This window comes from Theropithecus gelada, chromosome 10 (assembly GCF_003255815.1).
Source record: "Theropithecus gelada isolate Dixy chromosome 10, Tgel_1.0, whole genome shotgun sequence".
Taxonomy (NCBI): domain Eukaryota; kingdom Metazoa; phylum Chordata; class Mammalia; order Primates; family Cercopithecidae; genus Theropithecus; species Theropithecus gelada.
Window position 1 is genome coordinate 51,420,800 of NC_037678.1, and position 16,902 is coordinate 51,437,701.

The 16,902-nt window shown below is 43.9% G+C and overlaps 1 pseudogene; it reads left to right on the forward strand.

Moving 5' to 3' along the window:
* Nucleotides 1–2,719: 2,719 nt before the first annotated feature.
* Nucleotides 2,720–15,958, forward strand: LOC112632464 (annotated as a pseudogene).
* The last annotated feature ends 944 nt before the right edge of the window (nt 15,959–16,902 follow it).

A 16,902-nucleotide genomic window follows, 5' to 3' on the forward strand; every position in this document is an offset into this window, starting at 1 on the left:
TGAGTTTGAGACCAGCCTGGGCAACATGGTAAAAATCTATCTCTTAAATTAAAAAAATTTTGGTTAAAAATTAATCAATAAAAAATTATACATGGATTTTTAACTGTGCAGCAGGTCACCACCACTAACCCCAGTGTTGTTTAAGAGTCAACTGTATATTATCTTAATGTAATAATTATAAACATACTACAATAATAAATGTATTATCATTATAAACCTATCATATAAAAAGATAAACATATTAATTTATGCAATCAGTGTTCATTTAGATCTATCCATTTATTTACTCTCTGCATTGTTCTTTATTTCATCCTGAATTCCTAAATTGCCTTTGAGGATCACTTTTCTACCTGGAAAATACTATTTATTATTTTCTTTAGTGTTAATCTTCTGGTGAAAAATTATCTTGGCTTTTGTCAAAGAATGTCTCCATTTCTCCTTCATTTTTAAAAGTAGTATTCTGGATAGAGAATCTAAGTTGACAGTTTTTTTTCCTGCACTTTGAAGCTATCATTTTATTGCCTTTTGGCTTCCATTATTTTTAGCTGTTATCTTTGTCTCTTTGAAAGTAACATATCTAATTTCTGGATGCTTTATAAGTTTTTCTCTTTACCTTTAAGCAGTTTGACTATGATGTGACTAGGGATGATTTTCTTTGCATTTGCTGCATAGGGTTCTTAAAGATCCTTTAATATATGGATGAATGTCTTTTATCATTTTTGAATAATTCTCAGCGAATGTCTTTAATTGTATTTCTTCCATATTCACTCTGTCCTCTCCTCTGTGATTCCAATTCCATGTTTTAGACTGTTGCACCTTATATTGTGTGTCTCATGTTCTTTCATTTTCCACCTTTTGTCTCTCTTTGCTTCATTTACATATGTTCTGATTTATTTTTCAGATTACTAATTTTTCAACTGCATCTAATCTACTATCAAAAACACATCCACTGAGCTCTCATTTTCAAGCATTTCTCAGTTGTAGGAATTTTATTTGATTCTCTTCTACAGTTTGTTATTCTCCACCAAAATTCTCATCTTGTCACCTAGTGCTTTGAACATTTTAATAATTATTATTTTAAAGTCCCTGTCAGACAATGCCAGTATCTGAATTCCCTATAGTCCTATTTCTGTTGACTGTATTTTTCTTGGTTTTTGTTCTAATCTTGCCTTTTTGTCTTTCCAGGATTTTTGTAATTGTATGCTAGACCTTGTAGATTTAAAGTGTAGAATATTTTAACCCCCTACATTGTATTTGTCTTATCCTGGATTCCCCCAGAAAGGAGAACCTGAGACCTTGATTTGTGTGCAGGTAGTTAATTTTGTTAGTAATCCAAGTGCACAGGAGTGGGATTCTGAGAAGAATATGACAGGGAAAGAGAGAAAGCCAATTCATGGGTACACACTTGAATTGGTCATTACTGGGGGTAACTGAGGATTGATCCAAACTAAGACCTCCTAAACAACAACAACAAAAATCTAATTGCATCTCAAAATGTCCTGCCTAAAGAATGAAGAAACATTTATTCCCCAACTCGCATTCCCCATTGATCAAGGGTTGCTTATGGGTGGTTAATTCTGTTTCACTTCCAGGATGCATGTACATGATCGAAAGGTAGATTCCCATGGCCAGAGGCATCAGAGTAGCCCTGACATGGGAAGTTAGAGACAGCAAAGGCTGAGACAGGTGATGCAGAGTTACACCTGCACAAAGTTAGTTGTGGCAACAGTGGCTGGAATAAAATACAGAACAGTGAGATATGAGGAGGGATGGAAAAAACTTCCAGTCTCTTTCCAAAGAGGATGTATTTTGCTTCTAACAGGCAACTGGGTTAGGAAAAGATGAACCTGATTCAATCACGGATTTTAATGGCTCAGAGCCGAGCTTCAGTCCTTCTGAAGGATGGTCTGTTCCTAGTTCTCCCTTACTTCTAAGCGGCAGCTCTCCGGGGTCCTAAATCAATCCTAGGGTGTTGACCAGGGCCATCCTTCTGTGGCTGGCTCTGAATGCCCGTATTTGTTGCCCCAGCTCCATAAATCTGCCTTCAAATCAATGAATGCCTTAGGGGGAAAAGTGGTTTGAAATATCAGACTGAGCGTTAAGGGTTTATTTTCCTTCTGGGGTCTTGGCCCCTTGAATCCTGGTTGCCTTTGGTAGTTTTCCAAAGCCTTAAATCAGATCTTCTTTTTTATGCCCAGACTTTCTAGTTGTTCTCAGAAGGAGGATTTGTCTAAAACAAGTTAGCTGCCATTGCTGAAAGCAAAACCTTCCCATTTGTTTATGAAAAGTTTTTGGAGGTAGACGTGTACCTTCAAGTGTTAAAAACAGCCTTAAAAAACAATCGTCTCAAAGTCAGGGTTGAGCTTTGCATCCATGCTCTCCTCCTCTTTCTAGGACCCCTGCCCCCAGCCCCACCATAGCTGTCACAGTGTCTGTCACTTGGCACACACTTAATATGTGTTCAGTGAATGCATACCCTTCAGAGTTCCTTGCTGTGTCTGTGGAGGATGCTGTGGGGGTTGGGAAGACCATCCTCTTCCTTCAAAGTCCCCATGGAGCTGACAAGAAGCTAAGGTGGGGATGAGAGGTCCCACAGACCTTAACACTCATAAGACCCCCCCAGGAGAAGACTGATATGAGCTCATTTCTGGACCCCATCCTGGAGTTTTAATTTAAATCTAAGGCCAACATCTACTGGGAAAATATACCCTAAGCAACAATGGCTCCAGCACTAATAATTGCCCAAGACCTGGAATTCCTAATTCAAGGAGGACCCAATTTGGGGACCCCCTATAGAGGATCTCCAGGCCAGAACGAGTGGGATCTGAAGATACAGTATGTGCTGGAATGGTGTTTCCCAAAGCATGGGAACCCAGGTGACTTTGCATGGTAGAGGGGCCACCACTTGAAACAGCATTGAATCCCAGAGTAAGTAACTCTTTTTCTATCCTCCTTCAGTCCATTCAACTAAATCAAGGAGAAGGGCTCAGGATGGTGCTAGGAGGTCCTTAACCCTTCTCCAACACATGTCCATCATCCTTCTTAACAAAAGACGGGCAGGTCTCAGGTTAAGAGCCTTCTTAGGCAAAAGTATTAGCTAGTAGACAATAACATGATTTTCACTGTATTTCTGTTTATAGAGCATGATATTGGCTTTCCATTTACCTTAGTGACATAAGTTTAAGTAAACTTTTGAGAGTTTATGTCAACAAAAATATTAAGTTAATAGTCGCTTTAATTGTACATAACTGGAGCAAAAACCATGAAGGTTGTGTGCAAAGAAGTGAAATTTGAGGAACAGTGCCCTGAAGCAGTTCTGCTTCACTGGGAACAGACAGATGATGATGAGAACAAAAGATGGGACCCCAGGGAACCTAGGAAGCCAGAAACCCACACCAAGGGGCCTGGCCATTTAGTTCCTACCACCCAACCAGGAAGGAATGAAGGTCAGTTGGGAGCAGACGGGTACCAGCCTGACCGACCTCCGCCAGAGATAAGTTCCTCGGGGTCAGGACCAGCCATTTCCAAGTGATGCTGGTTTCCAGTATAAACACTTCTTTAAGTAATCCAACATTTTTTCTAGCACCTCTTGAGACTGAAAGAGACAGATGTGAGAGTCTGAAGGAGAAAGTGAGAAGCAGGTGGGGGCAGTGAGAACTTTCACATGGTACTCAAGAGAAGTGGAAAGAAGTTTGTAAAAGCAGCCACGTGCGTTTAAGCATTCACAAGATGTTTTCTGTGGGCTCTGTTTTCTTTTTCCTCTCTGTGTGTATGTGTTGTGAGACAGTCTCACTCTGCTGCCAGGCAGTACAGTGGTGCAATCTTGGCTCTACTGCAATCTCCACCTCCCCGGTTCAAGAGATTCTCCTGCCTCAGCCTCCCACGTAGCTGGGACTACAGGCGTCCACCACCATACCCAGCTAATTTTTGTATTTTTAGTAGAGACAGGGTCTTGCTATATTGTCCAGGCTAGTCTTGAACTCCTAACCTCAAGTGATCTGCCCACCTCAACCTCCCAAAGTGCTGGGATTACAGGCGTGATTACACCACGCCTGGCTTGTATGGGCTCTTGAACCTTCCTAGAGGGATACCTAATACTCATTAACAGTGAGGCAAATAGTCCCACTTCCAAAACCTTCCTAGGTTGCCTGACATGAAGGCCACTGATTGGTTCTTTACAAATTTGCTGCACAAACGTAAGGCCTGCATAGACCACCGCCATGGGAAGGCAGCCCAGAGATGACAGAAGGCCAATGGTCCTGCCTGTCACATTTGCCTGAGATGAATGGCTTTCATTTCCCTAAGCCACTAAGACATAATCACCCACCGCAACTCTGCCCAAGTTTAATTTCACGTCATGCAGCTTTCACAGATGAGTGATTGGGGGCAGTGTTTATCGAGGAAATCTTTTTGTAGCCACCAAACCTGTGGAACCATTTTCTCCTTTAATTTCCGTCCCGTACTTCCTGCAGAAACAAATAAGATTGAGTGAGGGAGCCGCTCTACGAAGACAGGAAATATGTATGTATCCAAATCAAGAAACATCCCATCCGTTATGTAAGTGGGAGGGGCTGAGAAGAACGAGGAAAAAGTTGTAAAATGGCAGCCCGAGGGCCCACACTGGCCGGCAAAGGTGTTTTGTTTGGACCACGCAGTGTTTTGTTGTTTTGTTTTATAACATTAAAAATATGTAAAAATTCAGAGATTTAACATAAAAATCCAGCTGTCAAGCTTCTCCTGGAAAAATCAGATCTGAACATACTGGGCCAACAATATGGCACCAACCAGATGGAACCAAATGACCGGGGCACAGGCTCCCCAGTTTGCCTCAATCCCTACCCCCACTTCGCTCCTGTGTGTTTCCAATGGAGTAACCAACTCATCCTGGTTGGCCTCAGATGGTTCTGGCCTTAACACTGAAAGTCTCATGTCCTGGGAGCCTTCTCAGTCCCAGAAGAACTGAGATGGTCAGTTATCTTGGGTAGCACCTGGCCCCAATAAACATAGTGGACAATATTCATACTATTTGCATCTTCTGCTAAGCACAGCTCTACGCGTTGTAAGTGAGTTAGCTTGCTTAATCCTTGCAGCAACTCTATGAGGCAGGTACCATATCATCCCAGTTTTACAGGTGAGAAACTGAGGCACAGTCAGCTGAAGTATATGCAGCCTAGAGGACTCAGCTATGAGTTGGGACTTCAGTCTTTTTCCCTGGGTGGGGTCTCTCTAATCCAGGGAGTCAGGGCATCTTATTTTAGGTCCATACAAGAGGAGGAAATTGACTGATCTGCTTCTAATCCACTTATCACGATGGCCCTCTTGGTGGCAGAGGTGGTTCCTACTCACCCAACATGTAGTCCCTCCTCTTTCTTCCTGCTTAAGATTACAGGGCCTCAATTTTGTGCAGGGCCTATCATGTACAGGGAAGGTGAGCTCCTCCCCTACCCAACCCCAAAGAATGACAGTAGATGGTCCGCAGCATGGTAATTTTACTCTCCTTAGCTTGGTTTGATTGGTTTAGGATTTATGGCCTAGTTCTGCATAATGAGACGTTAAGAGGAGATGTGGTGAGGTTTTTGTTCCTTGCAAGGTTTTCACTTCCTGATAAAAGTAGCAATAGGGATGAGACCTTCTCCTATAGTCTGCCTTGAATGAGGTTGTGTAAGGATGGGATGCTCAGAGCCGTGGAGCCGTTTTGTGACCAAGGCACAAACCTAAGGATGAAAAGTCAGATTCAGCAGGGTGGGCCTGAGGGGCAGAAAGAGCCTTGGTCCTTGGTGACACAGTGAAGCCACCAAGCCAACCCTGGAGTAACCCACCTCCAAACTCCTTTACTGATTGCTTAGGTCACTGTTAGTTCATTACATTGTAACTTGCAGCTAAACGTATCCTGACATACCATGGGACCCTCAAGAACACCTTTGCTTTTCCCATAAAGTCTAGAGCAGCCCATGCCCTAGTTTCCTTCTGTCTGAGCCCTCCCGCGACCCTGTAGGGACTTCCAAGGTTTAGGAGGCACCCCCCGAGCATGAGGCACCCCCAGGGCCAGTCTCACCATGTCGGCCACATGGAAGTGAACAAAACAGAGAAATATCGATTGGCTGAGGAGCCAAAAGCTCACCGTGTGGAAGAAAGATGGGTCAAGAGAAGTGGCGTGTTTCTCCCAATGTATTCTGCAAGTAATGGAGTGAGCGCTAGTGAGGGTGAGACCTGTCCCTGCGACGGTTCCTTCCCATTTCCCCCAAGTGCCCTCCCCCATCATAGCCTCTGCAGGTCCTGGCTTTGACACTCACTCACCATGTGACTTTAACGGGGTCCTTTGCCTTTCTGTGCCTCAGTTTCCCCATCTTTAAAATGGAGATAATCTCATCCTCATAGTGTTGTGTGGTAATTGAACAAAATGATAACTGTAACATTTTCTCCAAGGTGCCTGCCCCATAGGCATATTCTATAAATGTTTGTGATTATCTTTATTATGGAGGTGGGGAGATGGAGTAAGTGAGAAGGAGTTAGGCACCAACATTCCCATTTTGTAGGTAAGGAACCTACAACTTTGAGAGGCTACAATGGATTGTCCTCAAGTCACCCAAATAATAGGCAAATAACTAAATTTGAATTTAAACCTGGATCTATCCCATTCCAAAATCTGTTATAGAAAGCAGAGTATTATTTTGAAGCAGGTACTAAAGGCAAGGAAAAAACCAAAAATTTCTATTCATATTTGGGATTCTTTCAATAAAGAAAAGCAAAGAGGTTTTCTGGATGGCAGGCTAAACTATTTTTACTGACACCTTTAATTAAAGACAATCACCCTTGGTGATAGAATGGCTGATCTCAGCTCTCAGGAAAATTACCCCAAATGGCAAATGGAATTAAATATCCACTCAACTACTGACAGATGCTCTCCGAAGCAAGAGAACCACAGGACTTGATTACAATGACAAGAATAGGGTCTGGCCCCCAGATTGGAGGAGAACAAAATCCACTTTCAAATGATTCTCCAATGACTTCAATTAACTGTGGGCTAAACCAGGCAGTTAGTTGTATAAGGTAGATCTCTTTGTGGTTCAAATTAAATTTCATCTAGTACAAATGCTGCTTTGAGATTTTCAGAGAGAAAACACAATACTCAGGAAAGGAATTTGGATTTCGTCTGCGTGTGTTGTGTAATCAGAGATCAGGTGGGCTCTCCTCATTCCTCAGGGCATGTTTAAGATATTTTGTTTGTTGATAATTATTTATAATAATTATTAGCAACATCCTCATAATACTCCCATTCCTACTGACCTGTCCAGTTCCCATCTGCCATAAAAGAATCAGCAAATTCTAGGCTCTGAGCCAAATCCGGCCAATGCTTGTTTTTTTGTAAATACATTTTTTGGAGCACTCCCATATTCATTTTATTTACATATTGCCTCGGGCTGCTTTCCTGCTGCAAGGGCAGAGCTGAATTGTTGTGTAAGTTGCAACAGAGACTGTGGGTGGCCTGCTAAGGTGAAAATTTCTTTCAACTCTTTAAGAAAACATGGCTTATGCCTGTAATCCCAGCATTTTGGGAAACCGAGGCAGGCGGATCACCCGAAGTCAGGAATTTGAGACCAGCCTGGCCAACATGGTGAAACCCCCGTCTCTACTAACGATACAAAAATTAGCCGGGTGTGGTGGCATGGGCCTGTAATCCCAGCTGCTCAGGAGGCTGAGGCAGGAGAATTGCTTGAACCCAGGAGGCAGAGGTTGCAGTGAGCTGAGATCATGCCACTGCACTCCAGCCCGGGTAACAGAGTGAGACTCCATCTCAAAAAAAAAAAAAAAAAAAAAAAGTACAAACCCCTGCAGAGACAGTAGAGAGGAAGACTTTCTGAAGGACAGACATTGTTGGCCACGCTCAGAAGTTGAGACTTTGCCCAGAAGGCGATAGGGAGCCCCTGGAAGGTTAGAAGGAGGGGAAACACGGCCCCTGCAGCAGATGCCATCAGTGCCTCATCCTGTCCCCTGGTCATCTCTGCAAGGATAAGGTCACTTACTAACACCTGTGGGCATGCAATCCCTGCCCTGTCCATGCTCACATTAGTGATCCAGGGGCTCCAACATCCAGAGAGCCCAGGCTCAGGAGTCAGCTAGACCTGTATTCAAATTCCAGCTTCTCACATGTCCTCCTGAGTGACCTTAAGCAAGTTGCTAAACTTTTCTGTGGCTAGAGAGATGGGCAGGCCAACTTTTCAGGGCCTTGGGGTACATGTGAGGAGAAACAGACAGCGCAGATGTTAAGTTCAATTTGTGCTTGTTTAAAAGACAAGGAGGAGGCCAGGTGCAGTGACTCACATTCAAAATCCCAGAGTTTCGGGAGGCCAAGGCAGGAGGATTGCTTGAGCCCAGGAGTCCAGGACAAACCTGGGCAATGTAGTGAGACCCTGTCTTCACAAAAAGTTAATAATTAGCTGGGCATGGTGATGTGTGCCTGTAGTCCCAGCTACTTGGGAGGCTGAAGCAGGAGGATCACAGCTGCAGTGAGCTGTGATCATGCCACTGTACTCCAGCTATCCTGGGTGACAGAGACAGACGCTTTCTTGAAGCAGAAGCAGAAGAAGGAAGAAAAAGAAAGGAGGAGGAGGAAAGAAAAACAACAAGGGGGAAATAAAACTGTTGTAAGAAACCAGTGTAACTCCTGACAGTGCCCCCTGTCCAACACAGTGGCCAGCTCAGAGAACGGAAGTCTGTGTCTCATCTTTGCTCCAGGATTTGAATAAAGTCAGCTCCACCTGCTTAAGATCCTAGAAAATGGGGGCCATTTTTACTATGTTTTGATTTCAGCAAATGACCACTTTCCTCAGGAAAGTCTACCAAAATAATGGACAGGAAGTTGTAGAAATTCAGGAGAGAGACTCATTTTGCTCGAATGACAGCAAACCACATTTGAACTTGAGCTAATTTAATTCTCTGCTCCAGTTCAATATTTCCAGCGAAGATTTTGAGAAACAAAATTAGATTTTCAGTAATGAAGATGAATTTCAATACATGCCACAGCTGGGCAGATTCAACTTGTTGCACCCACGGCGTTATTTCCTGGCCACATTGAAGAGTAAAGTCTGAAACTCACAGTTTAAATGAAGCCAGGAAAGAAAATAAACTCTTTAGCACTAGGCAGGATGGAGAGGGTTTTAGCCAGGCCCTTGAAGTACTCCATTTACAGGATCTTACTGTGCTGGGAGAAATAGTGACCCAGCTCTCAGGAATATAGACAGTTTGAGCTGGAACAGTTTTTAGACATTACCTAGGGCAACTAAGGTTCCGTAAAACAAGAACCATAAGATTTTTTTTGTTTTGTTTTGTTTTTTATAAAACAGGGTCAGGCGCAGTGGCTCACACCTGTAATCCCAGCACTTTGAGAGGCCGAGGTGGTCGGATCACAAGGTCAGGAGGTTGAGACTAACCTAGCCAACAGGTGAAACCCTGTCTCTACTAAAAATACAAAAATTAGCTGGGTGTGGTGGCGCATGCCTGTAATCCCAGCTAGTTGGGAGGCTGAGGCAGGAGAATTGCTAGAACCAGGGAGTCAGAGGTTGCTGCAGTGAGCCGAGATGGCGCCACTGCACTCCAGCCTGACAACAGAGCAAGACTATGTCTCAAAAAAAAAAAAAAAAAAACAAGATTTTACTCTGTTACCAAGGTTGGAGTGCAGTGGTGGTGGTGCAGTCATAGCTCACTGCAGCCTTGACCTGCCCTCAAGTGATCATCCTGCCTCAGCCTCCCGCGTAGCTGAGATTACAGGCACACACCACCATGCTCAGCTAACTTTTCAATTTTCAGTAGAGACAAGTTCTTGCTATATTGCCCAGGCTGGTCTTGAGCTCCTGGGCTCAAGTGATCCTCCAGCCTCAGCCTCCTAAAGTGCTGGCATTATAGGCACGAACCACCACACCCAGCCCACCATGAGATGTTTCTAAGAGTACAAGAGCCCAGCAATGAGTAACAAAATCTTTAAATCCACCTATCAAGAAAGACATTCCCTTTTCAATTCATCTTTCCCATTACATCGATGAAGGAGTCTCTGTTTGACGTTACTAGTTCTTTAACACTTCATTTTGAAACAATAGGCGTTAGGTCAGCGGCCACGCTGCCCAGCTAGAATTTTCCTTATAGATCAGGAGTCAGCAAATACTTCCCACAAAGGGCCAGAGAGAGACGATTTCAGACTCTGCAGGCCACATGGTCTCTGTCACAATCAAAGGCAAAGGCAGCCATTGACAAAAAGTCCTAAAGTTTATAGACAAAATGTCATAAAGTATGAGTGCGGTTGTGTTGCAATACACCTTTACTTATGGGTACTGAAAGTTTAAATATTCTTCACATATCATGAAATACTATTCTTCCTTTGATTTTTTTCCCAACCATTTAAAAATGAAAACATCTTTCTTAGCTTGGGAACAGCACAAAAACAGGCGGCAAGCTGGATCTGGCCACGGCCATAATTTGTAGACTCTGTTGTAGAGTAGGATGGTGGCCACAGAAGAGAAGTCCACTGTGCTCATCACCAGCTTGGACTCTGCAATTCCAGCTCCTCAGTTTATCACTTCTGTGACTCCAGAGAGTTACTTTGCTTCTTTGAGCCTCAGCCTTCCCCTCTGTAAAGTGGGAATAATAACAGCACCTACCTCAGCAGGTTGTTATGAGCCTGAAGTGAGTTAATCCACATTAAGTGCTTAGAACATGACATGGTATGCAGTGTTAAATCGATATTAGCTCTTGTTATTGTTTATTTTTACTTTTACTTTCTCGTTAGAGCAAGCGATACTGATTTTTCAACCGTGGTGATAATATAGTTTCTTTTTTACCTAAACTTATTTAGGTAAAAAGTCAATTTAAAGGGAAATATCATTTGAATGTATATAGTCTTATGCAAATAGGGCAAAAATTATAAATGGGACACTCAAATGACTGAAGGTTCAGAAATACTTTGCTAGTTCCTCATCTTCACTATACAAGGCTGAGAAATAAATATTAAAGATCAGACAGAGTCTTCATATAAAAAGAGAATTAGGCCAGGTGCGGTGGCTCACACCTGTCATCTCAGCCCTTTGAGAGGCCAAGGCAGGTGGATTGCCTGAGCTCAGGAGTTCGAGACCACCCTGGGCAACACGGTGAGACCCCGTCTCTACTAAAATACAAAAAATCAGCCAAGCATGGTGGTGGGCATCTGTAATCCCAGCTACTCAGGAGGCTGAGAATTGCTTGATCCCTGGAGGCAGAAGTTGCAGTGAGCTGAGATGGCATCACTGCACTCTAGCTTGGGCTACAGAGTGAGACTCTGTTTCAAAAAAATTTTTTTAATAAAATAAGTTAATTTTAAAAATAAATAAAAGAGAATTCGAGTGCAATTCATTGTCTGTGACTTTTAACTGTTAGAGTCATCTGTATAGATTGTCTTCCTGCCCCTCCTACACCGTGAGCTCATAGAGGGAAGGGACTCATGGTTTCTGAACCCCTAACCCTCAGAATGTGGAACATAGCACACAGTCAGTGACCACTGATACTTGTTTTTTGAATTGAGGTAAGGTGGACTATTCCATCTCAACTAAGAACTAAAAATAAAATCCTAAGGCCCCCAACCAACTGAATAGACCCCCCTTGGCCAAGAGAACCTCAGAGAAACTGTAAAAACTGAGCTCCAGGCCATCACGGGACAGGAGGTCAGACTCACCCTGTTATAAACCCCTTCCCTTTTGTGGCTTGAACACAATAACTGACCAACGTTAATGTGAACATAGAAATCATAAGACTGATCGAATGGACTCTTTGTGGCAATAAGGTACCAAATTATAAACAGGATCTAAGGCCAAGCCAAGCAAGGGTTAAGTGACACAACCCCATCCTTAAAGAAACTACTGTAGTCATGTTCTAATGACTCTAAGGTTTCTCTAGCATCTGAACAAGCACTGACCTCAAGATCGGCAACACTAAACAACTTCAACTCACGCCATATGCTGACTAACTGCCCCTCTGTTCCGCAAGCCACAGCTTCAGCTTTGACTGGACAGAGGCTGATTTCAGTACTTCCTCCTGATAAGAGACCACCAGCTGTAAACAGGTTCTGGCCGGTTTATAGAGGCTGCACACTGAGTGCCTTCAAGGCCCTACTTTTCCTTTCAACCTACACTGCCTAACTAGAATGCATTTAAACACTGTCTCCTTCCCAAAGAGAACATAAGGCACACATAACACACACGTTTGCTCATACATACATCAGAACCCCTTTCATGAATATTCATAGCTCCTCCTGTAACTTGTTGAATATGTCTACTTGGCCAACCCACCCATGGATTCCTGTCTCATCTTTCCCTCCCTCAAAGTATCTGCTAATGGCCGGCCTCTTCCAGAGGCAATGTTTTCCAGTCTGGCAGAATGGCCACTTTCCAGGCTATAATCCTTTATAAGAAATAGTCTCCTTTCTAAATTTATAAATTTGTGATTTTTTTTTTCTGTTGACACAACGCATATGAACCTTCAAGTTACTTCCAGCCTCCCAAAAGACCAGGAGTCCGATTTTTTTATTCATTCATTTCGCAAACACTTAAGATCCCCAACCAGGAGCAAGCTATGCTCAGAGAACCCTGAGAAAAGCTGTAAATAACCTAACCATTGCTCCTGGTCTTTGATGGTTGGCTCTGAATTATCTGATCACGCATTCCTAACTTTAAAAATTGCTAAACACTCGCCTTTAATATGTATCAATTATTAATATGTATTCAGCATTATTTATTGTTATGGTATTATATAATAATAATTATGTTATTATATAGTCATAATTTTTTTTTTTTTTGGAGACAGAGTCTCACTCTGTCACCCAGGCTGGAGTGCAGTGGCATGATCTCGGCTCACTGAAACCTCCGCCTCTTGGGTTCAAGCAATTCTCCTGTCTCAGTCTCCTGAGTAGCTGGAATTACAGGGACCTACCACCACACCCGGCTAATTTTTGTATTTTTAGTAGAGATGGGGTTTCGCCATGTTGGCCAGGATGGTCTTGAACTCCTGACCTCAAAGTGACCTGCCCAGCTCAGCTTCCCAAAGTGCTGGAATTACAGGTATGAGCCACTGCACCCAGCCATGTAGTCATAATTACACATAATAATATATTTTATTATAAGATATAAAATATAATTATAAAATATAATATCTGTTGTTATAATTAACAAAGTTCTATTTATTAATTAGGAATAAAAAGGAAGAAATGACCATAGCTCCTGAGCTGCCCCTGGTGTGATGAACCAGGAGCAGCTCAGAAGCAATGATCATTCCTTTTTATTCCTAATTAATACTTGAATTATTAATTATATATGTATTTACTTATAAATTGCTTGTGGATACCACTTTTTTTCTTTTTTTTCTTGAGACAGAGTCTCTCTCTGAAGCTCAGGCTGGAGTGCAATGGCATGATCTCGGCTCACTGCAACCTCCGCCTCCTGGGTTCAAGCGATTCTCCTGCCTCAGCCTCCCAAGTAGCTGGGATTACAGGTCCCCGCCACCTCGCCTGGCTAATTTTTGTATTTTTAGTAGAGATGGGGTTTTACCATGTTGGCCAGGCTGGTCTTGAACTCTTGACCTCAAGTGATCCCCTTGCCTCAGCCTCCCAAAGTACTAGAATTACAGGCATGAGCCACCACACCTGGCCGTGGATACCACTTTTCCAGTCTATCCCACACATTATAAAACAGGCAAAAGACTGTGAAACCAAAGTTATAAAGTCCCCAGTGCTGCTACTTTCTTTCCACGCACCCCACTTTGAAGAGGACCCTGGGTGTGGCGGAGGCCAAACTCACACCTGCACACAGTCATAATGCAGGGGTAAGCCCGTGGTCAAAGTGTGACTGTGTTTGCTGGATGGGGAAGATGGGCCAAGGTTGGGGACATCTGTGACAGACCTGCAGCTGAGCTGGAGCTGAGATGGAAGCAGACTTTCGGAGGCAGAAAGTCCAGAAGGAACAATCCCTCCCAAGCAGGGTCCCCGTGGTTCCAAGCTCTCTTCCTCCTGCCACCTTCACAGCTCGGGAATGGGAGGGAGGAGGGTAGAGGCAGGGAGAGCTGGCGAGTTTGAGATGCCCTTTATCTGGCACATTATCTTAGCATGGCCGGAATAACTCCCACATCATGACATTGGCCATGGGGTTTTTCTTGTTTCCCTCCCTGTGTTCAAGGAAGGCTGCACATCGCGGCAAAACTTCCTGCTGTCTTTCTGGCAAGGAGCCCAGCTTCATCATCACCGAGCGCTGCCCTTTGGTGCCCATGCAGAACACGACAATAAAGCCTGACAGTGGGATTAGGATTTTGCAGACCCTCGACAGCAGGTCTGTGGAGCTTGGGAGCCTTCCAGGGGCCCTGCCTGTTACGGAAGCTGGGCACACAGCTCCATAGATATTTGTCTAGTGAATGAATGCAGGCACAGATGAGTGAATGGAGGAATATTTGCTCAAGTCCTAGCTCCACTATTTTCAGAACAAAACCACTAATAGAAGGAGGAGCTAGATTGCATTATTTCCAATTCTTACAACTGCACAGCAGAAATTATTCTGGCCCTGTGAATACTGGGACTGAGAGGAGAGAGGACTCCCAGCATCCCACCTGCTAGGAAAGGGGCAGAGCTGCTGCGAGGCCCCAGGTAGCCTGACCCTGAGCCAGCTTCTCATCCCCTTTGCCAATGGCTTCAATGTGGAGACTGAAGGGGATGCCACTGGCTAGGTCAACCCAATCATCTCACTGTCATATATCACCTCCCATACCCCTGCTATCTGTTTACCCACAAGCTACTGGAATACCTCCAGCTACGGGCCTCCCATTTTCACCTTTGAATAACTAGGAGATTCTTCTTAATTTGGAGCTGACATTGGTTTCCCTGTGACGCTGTCTATGGAGTCCATCTTTGGGAGTTTTAGAAAACAAGTCTACTCGCTTTCCCTGCTACCCACAGAGGGGGGTCCACAGAGTGTTGTTCTGGATTCCCGTCATAACTCAAAGGGAAACTTTCACAAGGTCCAGAGCCCTTGATGTCCTGCAAATGAAAGAGGAGGATGTCCTTAAGTTCCTTGCAGCAGGAACCCACTTACATGGTACCAACCTTGACTTCCAAATGGAACAGCACATCTGTAAGAGGAAAAGTGGCGGCATCTACGTCATGAATCTAAAGAGGACCTGGGAGAAGCTTCTGCTGGTGGCTCACACCATCGTGGCCATAGAAAACCCTGCTGATGCCAGTGTCATATCCTCCAGGAGCACTAGCCAGAGGGCCGTGCTGAAGTGTGCTGCTGCCACTGGAGCCACTCCTATTGCTGGCCACTTCACTCCTGGAACCTTCACTAGCCAGATCTAGGCAACCTTCCCAGATCCACGGGTTCTTGTGGTTACTGATTGCAGGGCCAGCGACCAGTATCTCACAGAGGCATCTTATGTTACAACCTACCTACCACTGCTCTGTGTCACACAGATTCTCCACCGTGCCATGTGGACATTGCCATCCCATGCAACAAGAAGCTCACTCAGTGGGCTTGATGTGGATACTGGCCCAGGAAATTCTGCCCATGCAGCGGCTCAATTGCCTGCAAACAGCAGTGGGAGGTCATGCCTGATCTCTACTTCTACAGAGATCCTGAAGAGATTGAAAAAGAAGAGCAGGCTGCTGCTGAAAAGGCTGTGACAAGGAGGAATTTCAGGGTGAATGGACACTGCTCCGGCTCCTGAGTTCACTGCTACTCAGCCTGAGGTTGCAGACTGGTCTGACGGCATGCAGGTGCCCTCTCTGCCTATTCAGCAGTTCCCTACCCAAGACTGGAGTGCTCAGCCTGCCACAGAAGACTGGTCTGCCACTCCCCCTGCTCAGGCCACTGAATGGGTAGGACCAACCACTGAATGGCCTTACACTGTTCTTGCACAGGCTCTGAAGCAACATGGAAATAAGGTTGACAGAAAATAAACACCAGTTTCTAAAAATGCTTTTAAAAAGAAAAAGAAAACAAGTCCACTCTTTTAGATATGTGGATTAATGTGTGTGTGTGTGTGTGTGTGTGTGTGTGTGTGTGTGTGTGTTTAGAGAGGTAGATAATGCTAGCATTCAATATTGATAGAATGTTTATATATTATTAAGATTTATTGCATGCTTATCATGTGCCAAGTACTTTACAGAAATTATCCCACTTAATCCTCACAATACAACTGTGAAGTAGGTATCCTCAGACCCCCTTCTTTGGATAAGGACACCAAAGTTCAGAGAGCTTGCACCACCTGCCCAGAGCCCCACAGACAATTCCTGTCTGAGCAGAAGCTACAGTCAGGCCTACAGTAACCCCAGCACCCTCCTTTCAGCTGCCATGCCACCCTCTTGCAGGCCTTACTAGCCTGGTCTCTTGCCTCTAAAGACAGTCCATTTGTGTATTCAAGTTATCACTTTCCCTTTAAAAAATGTTAGAAAGCATGGGATTCATCCATAACCCCATCACCCAAAGATAACTATTGTTAATATTTCCATGCATTTTTCACATCTAGATATAGATAGTTTGGGTTTTTTTTTTTTAACAAAAATGAGCTCATACTATACATGTTATTTTGTAACCTATATTTTCTACCCAATTATATATCTGGAACATCTTTCCATAACAACACATAAAAGCTGGCGTCATTTTATGACTGCCTGGAATTTCATTCTATGGATATACCAAACTACTCACCTCTCATTGCACATTTAATTTTCTCCAAATATAAATCCGCCAGCACATATCCTGGCACATAGATCTTTGTCCGTATATCCCACTATTTCGTAGGTTATTGCCTATAAGGAAAATTGTTTGAGTCCAAGGTTATGCCCACTCAAAGGTGTTGCTGCAGAATCCTGATACTCCTCATCAGTGTAGGAGAGGGCTT